This window comes from Sarcophilus harrisii, chromosome 3, assembly GCF_902635505.1.
Source record: "Sarcophilus harrisii chromosome 3, mSarHar1.11, whole genome shotgun sequence".
Taxonomy (NCBI): Eukaryota; Metazoa; Chordata; class Mammalia; order Dasyuromorphia; family Dasyuridae; genus Sarcophilus; species Sarcophilus harrisii.
Window position 1 is genome coordinate 469,742,062 of NC_045428.1, and position 21,668 is coordinate 469,763,729.

Consider the following 21,668-nt stretch of genomic DNA (forward strand, 5'->3'; position numbering starts at 1 on the left):
CAACAAATGACAAAACCAATATAAAATGTGCATAAGATTATCCATGAATAATGGGAGTTCTTTTTTCCCCTACCCAATATACTCCCTAGGAGGGCATTCTTTGTTTCTTGGCTCACTTCCTTTCTGCTGAAAAACCTGTTTCTTCTCTTTAATGCAGGCTGTGATTTCTTTTCTGACCTTTAAAAAAAATTATCCTACTATCTCCCTAGTCTAATAGTGTTGTCAGCCAAATGAAGATGTGAAGGTCAATGAAGGGACATGAAACCCAGGGAAGAAGGAATAGGAGAAATGAAGTTCTTCCAACTACTGATACATATTCTTTTAAGGGATTGTAGCTACCAATTGGGTTTGTAGGATGGTCAGATTGACAGTGATATTTGTTATTAGCCTGGGATAGAGAGACAAATGGTGGTATAACAACAACCTAGCAGCCTCTTTCCTTTTATGAGGTAATGCCTTTTACTTGACGATCAAGCAGATTATGTTTGCCTTCTTAGTAATCTTACTGATGACCAGAGTCTGCCTCATAGCTCTCTTCTCCTTTTTTGAACTCCCTGTCTATAACTCAGGTGTGACCATGGCAACAAGGAAATGAGCCCCAGTGTTCCCTTCTAGACTCATACTGGTTAATAATGCTCTTTCCTCCGCATAAATAATTGAGTAGTGACATTACTTCTGTATCTGCATATATGTACTGCCAAAAATCTAAGAAGCCTATGCTTTATAGTAAAGCCTGTCTCATTTGAAAAGGCCTGCTTTTTGTACAAGCAAGGCATTTAAAGAAAATTGCCAGTGGGATGTTGTATGAGGCAACCAAAAGCAAGCAGCTGCATTCAGTCTGGTAATCAGGCTCCCTGACTGATAATTTGCCATTTGTATTTAAGACTGTTCTGTTTTGATTCTATGCATTACAAATGTAGTGAAAAACAAAGTGAACTTAATTGTAATATACAAAAGGCTATTAGTCTCTAATTAGTCTTTGAAGCTAATTTGTACCCATACTAGAAGTGTATCCATAGTCTCTTGATCTGAATGACAATTATAACTACTTTATTTCTAATCTTCTTTGGATATCTTATATAGTGAAATTTCAAAAATATATACATGTGTAATCACTCTCTTCCTTTATCTTATAATACTAGTTGACTTTGCCCTGTTACCACCTTATGGAGTAAATTAGGGGGTTAAAGAGGAAAGGAGAGGGAGGGTAAGAAAAGCATTGGGTTTAAGTTAAAAAGCACTAAATTTAGAGTCAGAAAGCCTAAGTTTAAATGTAGGCTCCATCATTTATTACCCCGGTGACAATGGGTAAATCTTTTAAGTGCCCTGTACCTCATTAAAAGGAATGGATTTGAATGACTTCCAAAGGTTCTTGCAACTCCAAATCCTGTGATAGTTGACATATTTCTTCTTTTTGTTTGTAGTCCTAAAGAGCCATTGATAGGGAGAAGGAAACCAAAACAAGTCTAGTGAGTAAATATTAAACACCTAAGATAATGTGCTATTTGCTGGGGATATAAAAACTAGCTTGAAATTATCTGAACCTTCATAAAGCTGGGGAATATAAAAGGTATATAAATAAATATAAAATTTATATAAAGAAGTTTTTAAAAGAGTGCTAATAATAGGCTATAAGAGGTGGTACCTGAGGTGGGTTAAGAAGAATGCTAGGGATTCTACAAGGCAGGAATAGATGGACAGTATTTTAGACATATCAACTATTTGTAAAAAAAAAAAAAAAAAAAAAAAAAAAAAAGGCATAGAGGTGAGAGACAGAATGCCAAGTACAGGGAATACTTAATTGGCCAGTTTTTCAGAAATGATTATGAATGAAAAGGAATAATATGAAATCAGTATGCTGGAGGCATATAGCATGTACACAGATACATACTAACTTAAAAATTAAGCTTCAATTCGTGCCTATTATTCAAAGAAAAAGAATACAGAGAATAGAAAAGCCAATAAAAGGTGTTTGGTATTCATTGATATTAGACATTTATAGTTATAAGAATATATGTTTGATCTCTGTTAACGATTTGGGGCTAGAAAAGTTAATTGAAGGAATACATTATACTGATCGACTTAGTTCCAAGGGATGCTAAAATATGCTCTTAAACTTAATGTTTTCAAAGGAAATTGACTTGTTTATCTAGAAAAAGAAAACTCAGAATGGAGGCTAGGGATATTAGGAATAAAGTTTTCTTAAAATGGGGTTGGAACCAGCTTTATAAGTAAATAGAGGATTTCATTTCTACCCACATAAGCAAATGACTGGAAGGAGAGAGAAAGTATTTCCAGAAACTATATATTTTCAAGTTTACAGGAATAGGACTGACTATGAACCAGTTTGGGCAGCGAGCTCAAAAGCCAACAAAAAGGATTTTGGGTAAGGTCATTCATTCTGATAAACCAGTGATGGACAAAAAGCAAGTCAGGATTTCCTTGGATTCATAAACACTGAGTTGCCAAATTTTATCAATTCTATGCATAATGCCTGGGAGCGGTTTTTCTCCCTCATTTGATCATCACCCTAATTCAGTCCCTCCACACCGCTTTTTCTAGACTAGCAAGAAGATTTGTTTCATTAATCGCCTTTTCTAACCACCCTCCATACAGCTATTAATGTGATAATATTTAAACACAAATCTTTCTATGTTAATCTCCTGTTGAAAAAAAGCTCTAGTGTCTTCCTATTGCCCCTAGTTTACTGTATAATACAAAAAAGCTCTCTACAATCTGGCTCTATTCTACCTTTCTATACTCTTGTCTTCCAGTTTATATCTTTCTGTTCTTCACACATGAAAATGTCCTGAAATCTTAGAAGAGAATATTGAGAAAAGGGTGATTGACAGTGGTGAATAAAGGCTTCAAGGAGGTCAAGAATGAAGATTGAGAAAAGGTCATTAGATTGAGCAATTAAGAGATCACTGGTAACTTTAGAGACAGCAGTTTGGGTTGAATAATGTGATAGAAAGCTGGTTTGTAGAGAGTTGAAATAAGAATAAGAATGAGAGGAGAGAAAATAGACACCTATTGTAGATGCACTTTTCTGGGAGTTTAATCACATAAGGCTGGAGGGCTATAGAACAATAGTTAGTGGGGATGAAAGCATTAAGTGAAAGCTTTTGTGGCATTGTCATGTTCATAGGCAGGAGAAAAGAGGAGATTGGGGATAAGTAAGAGTAATTTGTTGGGTGATGGGATGGTGTAGGATCATTTGTGCTGATAAAAAGATTTGCCTTGGCAAGGAAATGGGCCACCTTTTCATGTAAGACACAGGTGAAAGAACAGTTAGTGGTAGAAGGCATCTAAGTGATATGAGGAAGAAAAAGGTAGAAAAAGCAACTAACAGTGAATGACCTTGATTTTTTCAGTAAAATATTAGGCAAAGTTCTCCATGTCCTTACAATTTATGGGGGAGGAGGAACAATGGGAGGTTTGAGGAGGAATGAAAAGGTTTAGAAGAGCTGTTGTGGTGAGCAGTTATAAATATTTTAATTAGGGAGGTGTAGAATATAGCCTAGCAGCAGTGAAGATTCCAACTGACATTATGCAACATAAATTAAAGTAGACCTAGTCAGTACACATGTAAGACACACCCAGAGCTTAGGCTTGACAGGATAATCATAATATGAGAAGAGGGCAAGGGATTGAAGAGGTCAATGTAGATATTAAATACTTACCTTGTATAAGATACTGTACCTTATAGAAATTATACTAGCCTGCTCCTGCCTCTGAGGAACTTACATTCTAATGGGGAGTGAGGAGTAACACAATAATCACAAGATAGATACAATATGCTAGAAGATAATCTTAGAGAAGAAACTATCACATACCCTGGGAAAAACCTCTTGCAGACATTTGAGCTAAGTCTTGAAGGAAGTCAGGAAAAAAAAAGACTCAGGTGAAGAAGGAGAGCATTTCAGGAAGTAGTGGAGAGTCAGTGACGCATGGAGTGACATGTCTAAAGGACAACATGTAACCTAGTGCTGCTAGTATTTTAGAGGGCTGGAAAGCAGTAAAATTTAAGAAGAATGAGAAAGTAGGAAGGAGCCAGGTTATTAGGTGATTTAAAAACAGAGGAACGAAATAAGCATTTAGCAAGCACCTACTATGTTCCAGGCACTGTGCTAAGTGCTTTACAAATATTATCTCATTTGATATGTCCTATGCTTATCCCCATTTTACAGAAAAGAAAATTGAGACATATAGTAATTAAATGAATTGCCCAGGATCACACAGTGAGTAAATATCTGAGACCAGATTTGAATGGAGGCCTTCCTGCCTCCAGGACCAGTGGGGTCTGTTCACAGAACATTTAACATATCTCTAAGATGTCTTTATATTTGATTATAGAGGTAAGGAGTTATTGGAATTTGTTGACTTGGGTGTTTCCTTGGGCAGATTTCTGCTTTAGGGAAATCTCTTTGGCAGGTGAGTAAAGGATGAATTGGAGTGGGAAGAGACTTGATGTTGGAAGACCAATTAGAAGAGCTGACCTTGAAGTCAGAAAAACAGGGTTCAAGTTCTGCTTCTGACTATAACTAAGGCTAAATCCACTCTGTTTTAGTTCTATGTGTGTATATGTGTGTAACTTATTCTCATAAAATACCTGGGACTGCCATGAAACAAATCAAACTGTTAAGCAACATCTATTTCTAAATTGCCTAGAGATATATTTGATGGATAATTTTTGTCACATGTAAACAGAAGAAATTAAGGGAAAATCTTCAGCAGTATAATTGATCTGTGATAGAAAGAGTGTGAGATTAGGAGTCAAAGGGCCTGGCTTTCTCTTCTGGCTCTGCTTCAGACCTCCTGGGGGATCTTGAGGTTTAGTGAGGAGTACTATTTCTTTAAGGGTGGCTGGTTGGGTGGAAGGAAATAAACAAGCAAGCAATCAATATTAAGCATTTACTACATGAAATATATTGCATTATTTACTGGTGATATCAAACAGTCTGATGCTGCAGATAGGAAACATCTTGTTTATTACTATAAAGGAAATAGGAGTTAATCCTCTGCTTATTTGTTTTCCACTATTCAACTGGACATGGTCTAAAACTTTGTATAGTGTCAGTCTGTCCTTCTGGCATGAAGGTAAAGGTTAAAAGCCTTTGCCTTTGTAGTTGCAGATTGATAGTCATAAATCAAGAATTCACATCATCAAGGGATTGTGTGCCATTCAGTCCCTTCTTTCTCCTTCCCTTTCACAAATCCTTACCAACCCCAGGCTGATTGCTATGACAACAGGCATGCTGTTTTTATATTCTCTGCACCAGTTTCCTCTGTCATGACCACAGGTGAAAAAAAATGCTACATTTTCAACCATATTCAGTCCTGTATTTGTAGGCAGAAAGGGCTATCCTACCCCAATAAAACAAATGGAAAGGTATAGATTGTAATATCTTATTGTGTTGATTTCATATTGGCCATTTAAAAATCTGATTAGATAGAGAAAAACATCACTTTAATAGATTTCCTCTAACAAGTATCTCACGTTCTTATGACAAAATCCTGTAAGATTCCTTGAAAGGTAAGTACAACAGAGATGATTTTGATAACCATTTAATTATTATTATCAAATGAGGCATGAAACAGGGAGATATGTATTTTTCAAAGATGGCTATTATTGTCCTGGAAGATGTCTAGCAGAGATTCTAAACTGAAGAGGAATTCTCCACAGATAATGAGTTCCCCAAGCGGTGATCCATTATTTTGTGAATGATATCATGCTGATTGCCTCATGCTCTGGAACATCGCATACCATCTTATATTAAATTCATAATCACCCAAAAGAATTTGGCTTAACTATCCACACAGCAAAAACAAGTGGGTGAAGAATTGTTCAATCTATCAAGCAATCAATAAGCATTTATTAATGCCTACTATGTTCTAGGCAATGTATCAACACCAGAAATGCAAACACAAGTGAAATAGTCCCTGTCCTCAAAGAACTCACAGCCAGAGTCATTAGCATTTACAGAAAGAGGTATATAAAAAGTAAATACATAATGACTTTGAAGAAGGGACAGAAAGGATGAAACTAACAACAGAAAAGATAAAGAAAAGCTATATATAAAAAGCCCTATTAGAGCTATGTATCTTTTGAGAGAAAATAAGGATGTTAAGAGGTGGAGATTTTCAGGATGTAATGGCCACTAAAAAGGCAAAGGGGTAGAAAATGGAACATTGTGAATGAGGCACACTAAGCAAAACAAACTGACTAGCTTATAAAAGGTGTGAAAAAGACTTGGACAATGAAGGCAGTTAAATGTCAAAATGTACAGTTTTATTTGATCCTTAAATTAACAGAGTCTCTTTTGTGTCTATTACATGATTTACAGTTAGACAACCCATACAATTTGTCCCTTAAAACATACCTTGAACAAGCACCTCAGTGAGCTGGTCTTAAAACTGAAATTGAGGACTCTTTTTCAGTGGGATGAATTGCCTTTGGGAAACTATATGATTCTTTAAATGACCCCAAGATTTACCTTGAAACAAAGGCCTTTTTTTTTTTTAAATCAGTATTCTGTTAATGTTTTATCTGTACATATATGTATCATAGAATATTACAATATCCAAAAGGAGATTCATCCAAAAGAAAATATATCAAGGCACATGGTAGACATGACTGGGGTACAATGCATTATATGTAATAGGTATAAAGGATGACATCAGAAAAAAAAAAAAAAAAACATGATCATAAGAGAAAAATGACTGGTCACTTAGTACAAAGTGATGTTCCACTGGGATTTATATAAAATCAATTGGATTGCAATTTCCCCTGAGCATGTCAAGTTGATGCACTGTGGCAAATTTAAGGAAGAAAACAGACAAGAATTGCATAGGATTGGTAGACATGAAAGGATTTTGGTCTGCCTCGGTAGAAGGAGTACTATATCAATGAGATCATCAATGCACTGGAGCTATTATAGTTCACCCAAATTCATCCAAAGGAATGCATAAAGCCTAGCTAGAAAAACTTGGGGTTAAGGAATGGGGAAAAGAGGAGAGGTGTTCAGGGTTGGAGGATATCACTGGTTCGCAATTAGGGTGGTTTTGGGGTTTTGTGATCTTTAGGACACAAGAGGAGGAGGAAAGGGGCCAACTATAATCCTGTGTGATGTTCCCCTTTATTTGATGTATCTAGATAACACCAAATTCTTTTCACTACTCTTGTTTTAATTTGTTAGATATCTGGATTGTTCATCTTCCATATCAGGGCAGCTCAAATAACTCAGACAAAGACCATAAATTTTAGAAAGATTCACTCCTTTCAGTATATATCATTTATATATCACAGGTTGGGGAGCTAGCCAGGAACATTAAATACTTGGGCTCCATTTCTTTTTTTATTTTATTTTAAAAATTATTTTTATTTTTTTCAATTATTTTCCCCCAGTTCCCAATTCTGTCCCTCCATGCAGTGAGAAATCAAAAAACACAAAACCAATTACGAATATAGTAATTCTTACTATATGAATAGTTATGCAAAACAAATTTATACATCAGTCATGTTTTAACATGAAAGAGAGAGGGGGGGAGGGAGAGAGGGAGGGAAAGGAAAAAGGAGAAGGAGAGGGAGAGGGAAAAGGAGAGGGAGAGGGAGAGAGCGGGGGAGGAAGAGAGGGAGGGAGGGGGGAGGGAGAGGGGAAAGGAAAGGAAGAGGAGGAGGGAGAGAGGGGAAAGGAGAGGGAGAGGGAGAGGGAGAGAGGCTTCAATCTGCTTTCTCTACCTGAAGGCAGATAGCATATTTCATCATGAGTCCTTTGTAATTGTGGTGAATCTTTGTGTTGATCAAAATTACTAAGTCTTTCAAAATTTCTTATTTCTACAACACTGCTATTAGTGGGTAGATTGTTTGGTTCTGTTCTGTTCACTTTGTATAAATTCAATTTAATTCAATAAACATTTATTAAGTGCCTGCTATGTACCAGGTATGTGCTAAGTATAAATGCCTATATACACATAAATTAAATGTTTATGGTATTGTTGTGACTTTAGGTTATGAGAGGAATGCAAATTTTCTTCCAGACTCTCTTCCTTGAAAATGCCAAGCTCATTGTCCCTCTTTGGGAGACAAATTGTTAAGTTTCTACTTTTTTCATTAGTCACTCATACCTGTGAGATATGGATTGATGACGGATAATAAGATATCATAATCTTCATGTTCTATGATTCAGAGGATCATTGGAGATAGCAGGAGTTGCTGAGATAGAGATGAATTCTATAAGAGGGGATAATAAATGGCACCAAGTCTATGACCATTATCTTGGAAGCAGGCACTCTGTCTATGTGGTGAGCTGAGTGACCCCTAGTAAGTGAGTTCTATGGGAATGAGGTAGGAAGGAAAGATTCTTAAAGGGTAAAAGATTGCTAATACTAGATGTGATTTACTGAGGAGTGGCAACAGTTTAAGAAGAACACTGATAACTAGAATAAATACAGAAGAGAGTGACCAGGATAAAGATCTGAAAACCATGTCAGATTAAGATCCATTTAAAAGTTAGGTGAGGGAAAATAAGATCTTGAAATAGTTTAAGGGCTAGCATGTGAAAGATACCTAATGGCTCTGTTTTACTTCATGAGGCTTAAACTGGGACCAATGTGTGGAACTTAAAAAAAATCAGTTTTAATTCAGATGTGAAAGAACTAAAATATTCAAAAACAACACACTTATCATTGAATCATGTTTCAGAGTATTTAAAGTGCTTTTGCTTATATCCTAAGCATATGTCAAAAGATTCCTCTCCTTTGTGTGGGATGGAAAAAAGCTGAGGAGGAAATGGAATAGGAAGATAGGGCTTCCAGGCAATGTGGCCACAGTGAATGTGGAGCCAGCTGGAGCCAAGAAGAAACTGTGTTGCTGGGTAAATGCCAAGGAATTTCATGGCCAAGATGGGAATGGCAGGATCTGTGATGGCTGGTGGCCATATGGATGTTGGAATCAGAGAGTTGTAGGACCATACTGAAAATGAGATACAAACCAAGAGAATAGTGATAGCTAAGGCACAGGGTCCAGTGACCAAGGGGACTGAGCAGATTTGAGAGAGAAGCAGGCAGCTGTGAAATGCAGTTTTTTTTTTCATTAAATTCATGTATTCCATTCATGTTTCTGGTATGCCATTAAATGCAATGTGTGAGATGTGTGTGTGTGTGTGTGTGTGTGTGTGTATTATGCACTTGCACATGTCTGTGTGTATGGTGGGAGTACTATGACTAAAGCTTTTTTGGGAAGGAAAATAGAGTTCACTAACGGAACATTAAGTATTATTTTACCAAACAAGTTTAGAGACCACTCCCTCTTTTTTTTTCACTGCATTTAGTAAACCTGTTTTTTGGTTAATGCTTTTGTTATCCTGAATGCTTGCAGGACTTAGACACTCTTTAAGAGACATGAACCAGATTCTGATTTTTCAGGAGGGAACTCTGAATGGGGGTAATATAGCCATAAAAATTATTTTTACAGAAGGCCAAAGATTGAATATAGAGTCTTAGGGAACATATAATGAAACATACCTCCATTCTCAATGCAGAGAAATAGGGGATTGCCAGATCCAGAGACTACATAATTTAACAAAGGATGGGGACTGGACATGATTTTTATTGTTGAAGAGAGTTCCTGGTGAGACTAGCTCCCTTGGGCAATTCAAATCAGGACCTTTCTCCAACTTAGATTTAAAGATCTTCCTGAAATACTGAGAGGTAAAATGATTTGCCCAGAGTCATACAGCTGGATCTTCCTGGGCCTGAAACTTACACTCTTTAGTTACTATAGCATCCTGTTTCTCAACATATGACCATAAATTTTGCATAATTATTTTTCTTTGTCACAAGGGAGGGTTTTTGCTGGAGGAGAGAGTTTTTAAAAAACTGATATTAATAAAAAGGTATCAACAAAATGTATTTTAAGATATAAAAATAAAATTGTGTATACTTCTCTAAAATATTGAATGTAGGACATTAGCTTCTATCATAGGTGGTCTATATATTGTTAAGATTCAAGTATAGTTGACTAGATGACTTCTAGCTTCCTCTCCAACTCTATAAATTCTAGGAATAGATTCTACTTAATTCTCATTGTACAAGCAAAAGGTTACAGTTGGGAAGAGTGAAGAGGGGGAGGAGAAAAGGAAAAGAGGAGAGAGAGAGAGAGAGAGAGAGAGAGAGAGAGAGAGAGAGAGAGAGAGAGAGAGAGAGAGAGAGAGAGAGAGAGAATTGTATAGGAAGAAGTAAGAAAACTCATTATCTCTATTCCCTTATTATTAGACTTTCTTTTGAAATCTTGACTTGTAGCTTCCAGGAAGTGTCTACTTATAGGGAGTAGATAGGTATCCATACAAATGAGTGAACAGAGATTTAGGGGGACAGCTCAATTGTGGAAAGATCCTTCATAGCTATTGAGTACATTTAAATAATGTTTTATTTAGCTTGTATCTTCCAATAGGCATGGAAAAGAAATGATATGCTCTGGAAAGCTTTTTGAAACTAACATATCTACCAGTACATTATATGTTTTGACTTGAATCAGTTTCAAATCTAAGATGCTTTACTACAAGGCGAAATTTCTCTAGTTCTTGGGGGACTTTCTTAGATCAGATTTATCCTGAATTGCCAATTCCTGATTCCTATTCAGACTCTCTAAGACTATGCTTTTATCTGTTTCTCAGTATTATGTCTAGTTTTGGGGGGCCCATAAGACTCTACATCAATACTTGTTACAAAATTGGATTTTGAGAGAAGTTCTTGAGAAGGCTAATCACTTTCCTCCCTCAACAGACCCAGTCTGTGGTACTCTACATGGACTCATTCTTCAATGTTATGCATATTCCCACCTGGCTATGGTCTCCTTATCCCAGTGATTTTGAACCTGTAGCTGTCATGATACAAATTCTATTCTCCATGCCCCATTGCCTTCTGTCTTGCTTCCATTTCCCTCAGCCCTACCCTTCAATCAAATGTATAACATTTGATCTATCCTCCCTTTTCTGTCCTCAGTGGAATGTCTGTTCTATAGTTAATAATTGCTTTCATTTTAAATTATTTTATTTCTCAATTTCTCTATCTGCTGGCTCTCACTGAGATCTAGTTCCCTCCTAAAATATTGTTTCTCTGGCTACCCCATCAAGTACTGGTTGCTCTTTAACTCCTACCTCTCAATCTATTGGTCATGGTGGGGAGGTTGAAACACTCCTTGCTTCCCACCACCATTTACAGACTCTTATTTCCTCTACCACCATTAGGATGGTTATAGTCAGATACAGGGAAGCCATGGTATTGATGGGGTGAATGAATGGACTCCAGCAAAAGACAGTGTTTCTTAGTAGCAACTCAGTATCTAAGTCGGCCCCAGGGAGGAAGAAACTGACCCTGTAGAATTATCTTGTACTGACAAATTGTCTTGCACCAATAGAGCTATCCTTTATTGATGCCCATAATTAGAATAGAATCTGAAGGTTAAGTTATAGATGTCAACTTCCAAGTTTTTCTTAAATAAATAGGAAGACCATGACTACCAATTGGTTTGCTGATGCACACAATTACCATAATTTATACACCTTGCTTTGGGTCCTTCCCCATAAAAGGTCCCACTTTTCCCCTTGTTAATTGTGAGTTCTATTGGGGAACTTAGCCTGCTTGTATTATAATATAGCATTTGCTATAAGCATTATAATATAGATTTGCCCCTTGACTTGAATGCTTTGATAGTGACTCCTTCATGATTCGTACCTCATCAGTATGACAAATGGGGGAAACATGCTCTTTCCCATCACATATGCTATCTACTCATTTGCTCAGCTGTTTTTACTTTTTGAAGAAGTACAAATGCTGTCAATGTTCTCTAATTTTTTTTGCCTGAGGCAAAGTCCTAGTTGGCCAATCTAGTTAAGATCTGGTCACATATAATCAGAAAACATAAGTTAAAGATAGTTCAGATGGCCTACTATGAAATCTTAAAAGGCAATTAATTATTGAAAGGGTGGTTGTTGTTCTTTCCCTTCTCTCTTCCCCCTCCTTCCCTCTCTTCTTCTTTCTCCTCTTTCTTTTCCTCTCTCCTCCTGGTCTTTCTCCCTCATTTCCCTCCTCTAGGTCCTTAACCTTTTCTAATTTGTCTTCCTTCTCCTCCTTCTCCTTTTTCTTATAGTTGTTATTTTTTTCCTCCTTTTCCTTCTCTTCCTCATCCTTCTCCTCCTCCTCCTCTTCTTCCACTTTTTCCATCTTCTCCCCTTCCCTTCCCTTTTCCCCTTTCTTCTCCTTCCCCCTCACCCACTGTTCTTATCCTCTTCTTCCGTTTCCTTCTGATCCTCCTAGTTTCTCTTCTCCTTCTTGTTCCTCCCCCTCTGCCACCCCCTTAAACTTGTTTAACAAGAAAAAACAGTTAACTTTAAATTCAGATGCACATGGAATCTCTTTAAGATGGATTAATTCACACCAACAACCATTTGCTTTAAAATCCTCAATATTCAACTATGTTCAGGGCTGATAAGGTCAAGAACTTCATTTTAAACAGGAGATTTTCATAGTTACTATTTTTATTTTTGTTTGGAACAGAAATGTACAAGTTAGTAGTCTTCTAATTAGGCAGTTCCTATCCCTCATTTGCAGAATGGGATTTTGTAAGACACAGCCCTGAATCCACATGGCCTTTCCTATATTCAACACAACACTGCCACTGAAAAAGAGCGTATAAAAATATTTATCCAGATGTTTAAAAAAAAGAAAAGAATTCCTCTAATTCTACATTTACTCCCATGAATCCACATTACTTCTTGTGATTCTTAAGATGCATTTCAAAGACTTGTTTACTCGATTCCCTCTTCCTAATTCTTGCATTGTTTCTTCTAGTAGTGTAAAGAATTAGGGCTCAAAGAACCAAGCAGCATCTCCAAAGATAAATTATCCTCAGATTATCCTTGCTAAAATTCATAAGGAAAAGCAGAATCTTGAGCTTTCCCTCCCCCCTATCAAGTTTGAGTTTTAAAAAATCACATCTCTTTAACTTTACTATAAGATAATTCATAATAGTTTTAAAGGATGACGATCTCTACAAGTAACTCTCTAAAGTGAAAAACCACACAGTCTTTCTCAGAAGCATCATGGAACAGAAACTATGGTCTGAATCAAACTCTCTCTATTATCTTTATGCTCTTGAATGTGCACCTTTTAAGAAGCAAAAACCAAATACAATGAAATTCACAAAGTTATTCAAAGAAGCAATTATTTTTCTGGGAGAAGGCGGCATGCAATTTAGGTACCTAAGAGTAGTAAAGTCTTAGCAATCACCAACCAACATTTAAATAACCAATCCTTACATCCATCAGCCAGAGATTACTTAGCTGCTTTAGAAAAATTAGCTTCCTCATCACTGTATCAGACCACATCTAGACAGATAGATAAATGGATAGATGATAGAAAATTTGTTAAGTACTTACTATGGGTCAGGCACTTTTTGTCTATGTCCTGCGAATACCAATATGAGCAAATAACATGATCCTTGCCCACAAGGAACTTATACTGTAACAAAGGAGTTTATGTTGTAATGGATTTACTGTTTTAAATTATATCTTGTTCTGGTCCCTTTGAGACTCCCCTCCCTTCTAGTTAATATAATAAGTTTATAAGTAACCAAGAAAAGTAGCAATAGCAGGAAGTTAGATTACAAAAGGGAACATAGAAGTCATGTACAAACTGTCCAAAAGATCAAAGGAACATAGTTTGCAAATTGTATCTTCTATTAACTAAAAATCACATCCTGTACTGAATCAGGGGATACCATGTAAGCTTTGCTGTAGGGACCTTTTGATCTTATGATATTTAATCTTAGAAAAGTTCCAGACATGTGAAGTGAGACCAGCATAATACCAAATGTTGCTGATAACTTTGAGATGAACTAGATACGTTAACTTTTAAGTTTTATTGACAACTTTGAGATGATCTAGATATGTTAATGAACTCACTCCAGGATGGCATGGCTAAGAGTTGGTCTGTTCTCTACAAAAATTTCTATAAAAATAAGACCTTAAACTCTTGCCACCCTCCCCTACCCCCAGATTCTTTCATCTCCATTGGGTTCATACTACTAAGTGTTCCCAATTCCTATTCATGGTTATGTGAATGATTCTCAATACCTTTCCCCCTCTCCCTCCTCTTCCTCATGTTGCCTGCCTTCTTTCACCATTTTATCCCTGTTTTTGAACTATCTCCCTCTGTAAATCTTTCACTTTTTGTTTCTACTTTCTGAGATATTTTTCCCTATACCCTTTGCGTCTTATTAAAGTATCATTGTAAAACTCACTTTCCACTGCCTTCATGGTCTTTTCAGGCAAGTACTCAAAGAGCCAGGCATGCTTGTTCCATTTAATAATTTCACAAATCAATCATTAATTCAATTACCATTAGAATGTTAGTCTAGGTGTTAGCAAAAATTCAATAGAAAAAGAAAACACTTTCAATTCAAATCAACTGTAATTAAGAAAAATACACTCAGGAACAAAATAATTTCATAGTCCAGTAAGGTATAGTCCTTTGGAATACCAGCATCTGAGGGACAGATGGCAAATGGCATATGACTCCCTTAGGCTCCTGAGCAACCCTCTTTTCTCCTGAAGATTTTGAAAGAAAAACTCAGGTAATGAGGCATACCTAGGATGCTTAAAAGATGAACTGGTGGTTGAGGCCTTAGGAAAATGTTACAGTGACATTGATTGCCAGAGGCAGACCAAGAAGGGAAATAGAATAATCCATAGAATTTCTCTATTTCTCTTTCTCTTTTTTTTTGCTAGTCCATAGAATCTCAAAATTACATGTATGGCTAGACTAGTATTCACCAAGATTAGCTATCATTTGTACCTATGGAAAACTTTTTCCTTTTATATGAATACCAGAGATAACATTAATTTTGTCATGGGTTTTCTATATACCTAGACAGTCCAGGACGACCACCTGTACACACACACACACACACACACACACACATACACACACACACATGAATGCACACACACATTTTCCAAAATAAAAAAAGCAACAACCTTCAAACCCACTAACAGTCATTGACTAAAATTAGTGAATTTGGCAATTAATAATACTTCGCAACATCACATCCTGCCAACTAACTTCATCTGACATTTAAGAATCATCATTCATATCCTTTAAAAACACTTCCAAAATATTATAAGCTGCAGGCAATTATAAAGGCATTATCATAGTGGAAATAATTTTAGATGACCATGGAAGTGTTGGCTCATAATGATGCTAAAACTGCCTTTTGTATAAGGTCGAAGTAAAGGTGAAGGAAACTTTAAGCTACAAAATATACATATTATTTGTAAATTATACACAGCTGTGAATACTGTGTGAAAATTAAGGACAATTATTCTTAATTCAAGTATCAACTTTAATTCACAATATTCCAGAAGGAAGTCTTTGGGAAAAATAGCTACACTAAAAAATGAAGAAGGCATGAAACAATCCATCAGCCTATCTTGTTCATTCTACACTAATGGAATGACTAAAAATATTTCCTTGATACTTAATCTAAATATTTTCCAGAAACTAAATCCCTGCACACAGTTCCTTCATAATAGCAGAAAGGAAAATTCCACCATCAGCCCACTTTTAGGAAGAAATTATGTCTACATAAAAATAGAGATAGGACTAGAGATAGTCCCCCCAAATGTGGGACTAGATATGAAGCTCAACCTGAAATTTCTTTTGTCTTTGTGAGTAGAAAGGATATAACTTTAATGCAGATTACCAACACATTTTGAAAAAAATAATCCCATTGGCAAGGTATTTGTGAGATGGTATCCAGACATTAAATATAAAAGGTTCAAGTAGAGAAGGGAGAATCATTGGGTTTTCTTTCTATGGTCAGACTCTCTGTGGAATAGGATTTTCTTGAAATCAAGAAAAGTTCAAGAAAAGAAAAAGAAAAGCACATACACCCAGAGTTTCCACACTTATAGAGAGGAAGAAGGGGTTGATGAAGAACTTCGTGACAAATGTATCCTCAACTCCAGTTATTAAAATGAGCTGAAATGCTGAAAAAAAAAATTTCAGCCAGTTTAGGATTAAGTGAGGATGGTTATTTCTTTTTTAATGGGAAAGCAGCATCAAGCACAAAAAACTTGTGGTGGAGAAATGCTGATGTGTTCCACTAAGAAACTACTTGAGAAATACTGTGAATGTCATGATTCATGGAAATTCAATGGAAAAGAGATAGGATGTAGTCTTCATGAAGACTCAATAAGGTTGAAGACAGGTGACTGTGTGAAGTGTTTTCCATTTAAAGCTTAACAAACACTTTCTTCCTCACTCCCAAACAAGACCTTCCTTTTATTCTGATTCAGGCTTCTTAAGGGCAGGGCTTGTTCAAGTCTTTGTAATCTCAGAACCTGATATTTCTTGAATTGAGTTATAACATTAAATCCTCTATCTTACAGGAAGTATCATTTGTTTTCATACTCTTATTAAGGCTATGTTATGAAGTAATAATTCCTAATACTGGATCCAAAGATATTATGTACTCTTTAGTGTATACCACCACTTTTAGGTTTGATATGTAATGTTTCTATTCCATGATTTCAATTTCACTCACTATTTGACACCTTAACACTTAGTTTACAAACTAGATAGGGCTGGAGTAGATAACTAGTCCAGATTTAGTGAAACTCTAATTTGATATCCACTTGGCATTCTTACTACCTTTAATTTTTCCTGTTCCCAAATTAGGAGGGCTGCAATTATTTGATGTTCCCTCTCTCCAATGAAATAACACTAATGAAATAATTTGCAAAAGAAATCAGCATGGCAGTCATAGAAATTTTAGGACTATTTGGAGAAGCAGAATAATGGTTAATATTTTGCATGGGTTTAGTCTTAAAACCCATAGTTATCTGTAGGCTAGAACATTAAACCTGAAAACAATATGTATATGTACCCAGTCATTTGGTCATTCCTAAGCAAATTTTTCCCAACTCTAGTTCTAGTGCCTTTCCTCTCTTAATTATTTCTCATTTATTCTATATATAGCCTGTTTGTATATATGGTGTGTATGTATATGTAGTATATGTAAATATATATATATATATATATATACACACATATACACACACACATACACCTATAATTTTCCCTTTCCCCCCTTAGATATGTACCCCTTGAGTACAGGAATTGACTTTTTGCCTCTTTTTGTATCCTTTGCTTAGTACAGTGTCTGATATATAGTACTTGCATAAATTATTTTAGATTGATTGATCTGTGTTGTCCCTTCATATCTGGACCTGTTGTCAATTTAACTCTATTAGGGTCACATTTTCTTATATGATGCCAACTCCTATAAAAAGTTTGTGGTAAATAAAAATCAATAAAGTTAAATTGAGATACATGACTCCAAGCAAAATCAGTTTTTCTTAATTTTATTTGCCACAAATGGCAGGGCTCATTTGGGATTATGAGAAAGCCGTTGACCCTCCTAAAATCTCTTGGGGAACCCCTCCTTTTGTGGGCACTTCCTGGTGAGATTTTATCACAGGGAGAGGAGTGTCTCCTGGTGAACTATAAGTAGAGACCTGGCTTTCCTTTTTGATTTTAAATTCTACATTTTGATTCTCACTTAAAAGTAAGTACTCTGTTGAAGAAAGATTCCAATTTTATCTGGGAAAATTTTTGTTCAGTGTGATAATTTAGAAATAACTGACAATACAAAACCCAGCAAAATCTCATAGAAACAATCCTTTGAAGAAATTTTTTCCTTAAAGAAGATCCTTGATTGAGGATGGAGGTTGATAAGAGTATATATATCCTATTGCCACTCTTCAGAACTTATGAAGAATTAGAAATGCCTGTATTCCTAGTTGGAGAATGGAATAATTAAAAAGTAGAGCAAATTATTTTAAATCTTACCATTAAGCTGAAAAAGAGATTTTTATGTATATACACCAATTATATTTGGGGCTCCATTAATAGTATTTAATGTCATTCTTGTGTAAATAAAATAGTTTTCCTCTCATGACCTTATCATATTGGGAAGTTTTTGTCTATGTGAAATCTTCAAAGTGATAGTATCTTTCTTTCTCCTAACTTTGGCCAAGTTAGAAAGTATGAGAGAAACAGAAGAGGAGGAGTCCACAGGGAATTTATATTGTCACAAACAAACCAGAAACTAAAAAATAATTTCTTTACTGCCAATTTGTAAATAGAGGTTTGCATGCTTTTATAAATGCTACAATAGCTAAATAAGTTTCAGAGTAACATTCTGTAGAATTTTTTAAAAAATTTAGATTTTTTGATAGTATTTTGTTTTTTGAAATAGATGCAAAAATAGTTTTCAACATTCACCTTTGCAAAATCCCCAGGACCAGATGGATTTACATGTGAATTCTACCAAACACTTATAACTCCAATGCTACATAAACTATTTGAAAAAATAGGGATTGAAGGAGTCCTACCAAACTCCTTTTACCACACAGACATGGTACTGAAACCTAAACCAGGTAGGCTGAAAACAGAGAAAGAAAATTATAGACCAATATCCCTAATGAATATCGATGCTAAAATCTTAAATAAAATATTAGCAAAAAGATTACAGAAAATCATCCCCAGGATAATACACTATGACCAAGTAGGATTTATACCAGAATGAGAGTTTAATATTAGGAAAACTATTAATAATCACAATAATAAACCCAAACTCACAAAAACCACATGATCATCTCAATAGATGCAGAAAAGCATTTGGTAAAATTAACATCCATTCCTAATAAAAACACTTAGAGTATAGGAATAAAATGGACTTTTCTTAAAAAGTCAGGAGATATATTTAAAACCACGTAAGCATCATATGCAATGGGGAAAAACTGGAACTTTCAGTAAGATCTGAGGGAAACAAGGTTGCCCACTATCACCATTATTATTCAATATTAAGAAACACTAGCCGGGCAAAAGAGTCGAGAAAAGATTAAAGGAATAATAGGCTATGAGGAAACCAAACTATCACTCTTTGAGATGATAGATGGTATAATAGAAACCCCAGAGATTCTACTAAAAGCTATTAGAAATAATTCAAACTTTAGAAAGGAGGTTAAAAATAACCCATAAACCTTTGAATTTTTATACATCCCAACAAAACCAAAAAGCAAGAGATACAAAGAGAAATTCCATTCAAAGATAAAATATTTGGGAATCTATCTACCAAAGGAAAGCGGGAATTATATGAGAAAATTAAAAAACTTTCCCACAATAAAGTCAGATTAAATAATTGGAAAAATATTATGTTTTGGATAGGTTTAATATAATAAAGATACAATACTTCCCAAACTAATCTATTTATTTAGTGCTATACCAATGACTTCCAAAAAAATATTTTAAATGATCTAAAAAATAAATAAAATTATATGGAATAAAAAGATCGAGAATCTCACAAGAATTAATGAAAAAAAATCAAATGAAGGTGGCCTAGCTGTACCTGATCTAAAACTATATTATAAAGCAGCAGTCACCAAAACCATTTGGTATTGGCTAAGAAACAGATTAGTTGATTAGTGGAACAGGTTAGGTTCACAAAACAGAATAGTCAACTATAGCAATCTAGTGTTTGACAAACCCAAAGATCCTAACTTTTGGGATAAGAATTCATTATTTGACAAAAAGCTGCTGGGATAATTGGAAATTAGTATGGCAGAAATTAGGAATGGACCCACACTTAACACCGTATACCAAGATAAGATCAAAATGGGTCCATGATCTAGGCATAAAGAACGAGATTATAAATAAATTAGAGGAACATAGGATAGATTATCTCTCATACCTGTGGAGGAGGAAGAAATTTGTGATCAAAGGTGAACTAGAGACCATTATTGATCACAAAACAGAAAATTTTGATTACATCAAATTAAAAAGCCTTTATTCAAACAAAACTAATGCAAACAAGATTAGAAGGGAAGCAACAAACTGGGAAAACATCTTCACAGTTAAAGGTTCTGATAAAGGCCTCATTTCCAAAATATATAGAGAACTGACTCTAATTTATAAGAAACCAAGCCATTCTCCAATTGACAAATGATCAAAGGATATGAACAGACAATTTTCAGATGATGAAATTGAAACTATTACCACTCATATGAAAGAGTGTTCCAAATCATTATTAATCAGAGAAATGCAAATTAAGACAACTCTGAGATACCACTACACACCTGTCATATTGGCTAAGATGACAGGAAAAAATAATAATGATTGTTGGAGAGGATGCGGGAAAATTAGGACACTGATGCATTTTTGGTGGAGTTGTGAATGAATCCAACCATTCTGGAGAGCAATCTGGAATTGCCCAAAAAGTTATCAAACTGTGCATACCCTTTGACCCAGCAGTGCTACTACTGGGCTTATACCCCAAGGTACTAAAGAAGGGAAAAGGACCTCTATATGCCAAAATGTTTGTGGCAGCCCTGTTTGTAGTGGCTAGAAACTGGAAAATGAATGGATTCCCATCAAGTGGAGAATGGTTGAGTAAATTGTGGTATATGAATATTATGGAATATTATTTTCTGTAAGAAATGACCAGCAGGATGAATACAGAGAGGTTTGGAGAGACTTACATGAACTGATGCTAAGTGAAATGAGCAGAACCAGGAGATCATTATATATGTCAACAATGATACTGTGTGAAGATGTATTCTGATGGAAATGGATTTCTTTGACAAAGAGACCTAATTCAGTTTCAATTGATCAATGATGGACAGAAGCAGCTACACCCAAAGAAAGAACACTGGGAAATGAATGTAAACTGTTTGCATTTTTGTTCTTCTTCCCAGGTTATTTATACCTTCTAAATCCAATTCTCCCTGATCAACAAGAGAACTGTTCGGTTCTGCACACATATATTGTATCTAAGATCTACTGTAACCTATTTAACATGTATAGGACTGCTTGCCATCTGGGGGAGGGGGTGGAGGGAGAGAGGGGAAAAATCGGAACAGAAGTGAGTGCAAGGGATAATGTTGTAAAAAATTACCCTGGCATGGGTTCTGTCAATAAAAAGTTATTATAATTTAAAAAAATAAAAACAAAACAAAACAAAACATTCACCTTTGCAAAATTTTGTGTTCCAGATATTTCTTCCTCTTTCCCTACCTCCTCCCTCCCCTAGATGGCAAACAATTGAATATAGATTAAAGATGCAATTTTTCTCAATATATTCCCACATTTGTCATGCTGCACGAGAAAAATTAGATCAAAAAGAAAAAAAAAACATGAGAAAGTTAAAAAAAAAAGACAGCAAACAAACAAACAACAACAACAAATTAAAATACTATGCTTTGTTTCACATTCAGTATCATAGTTCTCTCCCTAGATGTAGATGGCACTTTCCATCCCAAATCTATTGGAGTCACCTTGTTGAATAGATCCAGATCCACCATAGCTGATCATCACATAATCTTGTTGTTACTGTTTACAATGTTCTCTTGGTTCTATTTACTTCACTCAGCATCAAGTTATGTAAGACCTTTTCAGGCCTTTTTGAAATTAGCTTGCTCATCATTTCTTATAGAACAATAATATTCCATCACCTGTATATGCCATAACTTAGTCAGCCATTACCCAGGTGAAGGGCATCCACTCAATTTCCAGTTCCTTGTCACCACAAAAAAGGACTGTTACAA

The 21,668-nt window shown here is 35.5% G+C and overlaps 1 protein-coding gene across 1 annotated transcript in view; it reads right to left on the bottom strand.

The window, feature by feature from the left end:
* Positions 1 to 13,549, bottom strand: part of CCDC82 (coiled-coil domain containing 82) — an 80,513-nt gene extending 66,964 nt beyond the window's left edge. Inside the window, exon 1 of the mRNA XM_003764296.4 lies at positions 13,440 to 13,549. The gene's annotated coding sequence lies outside the window, so the exon portion shown is untranslated. The remainder of the gene's footprint in view (positions 1 to 13,439) is intronic.
* Between the last annotated feature and the right edge of the window lie 8,119 nt (positions 13,550 to 21,668).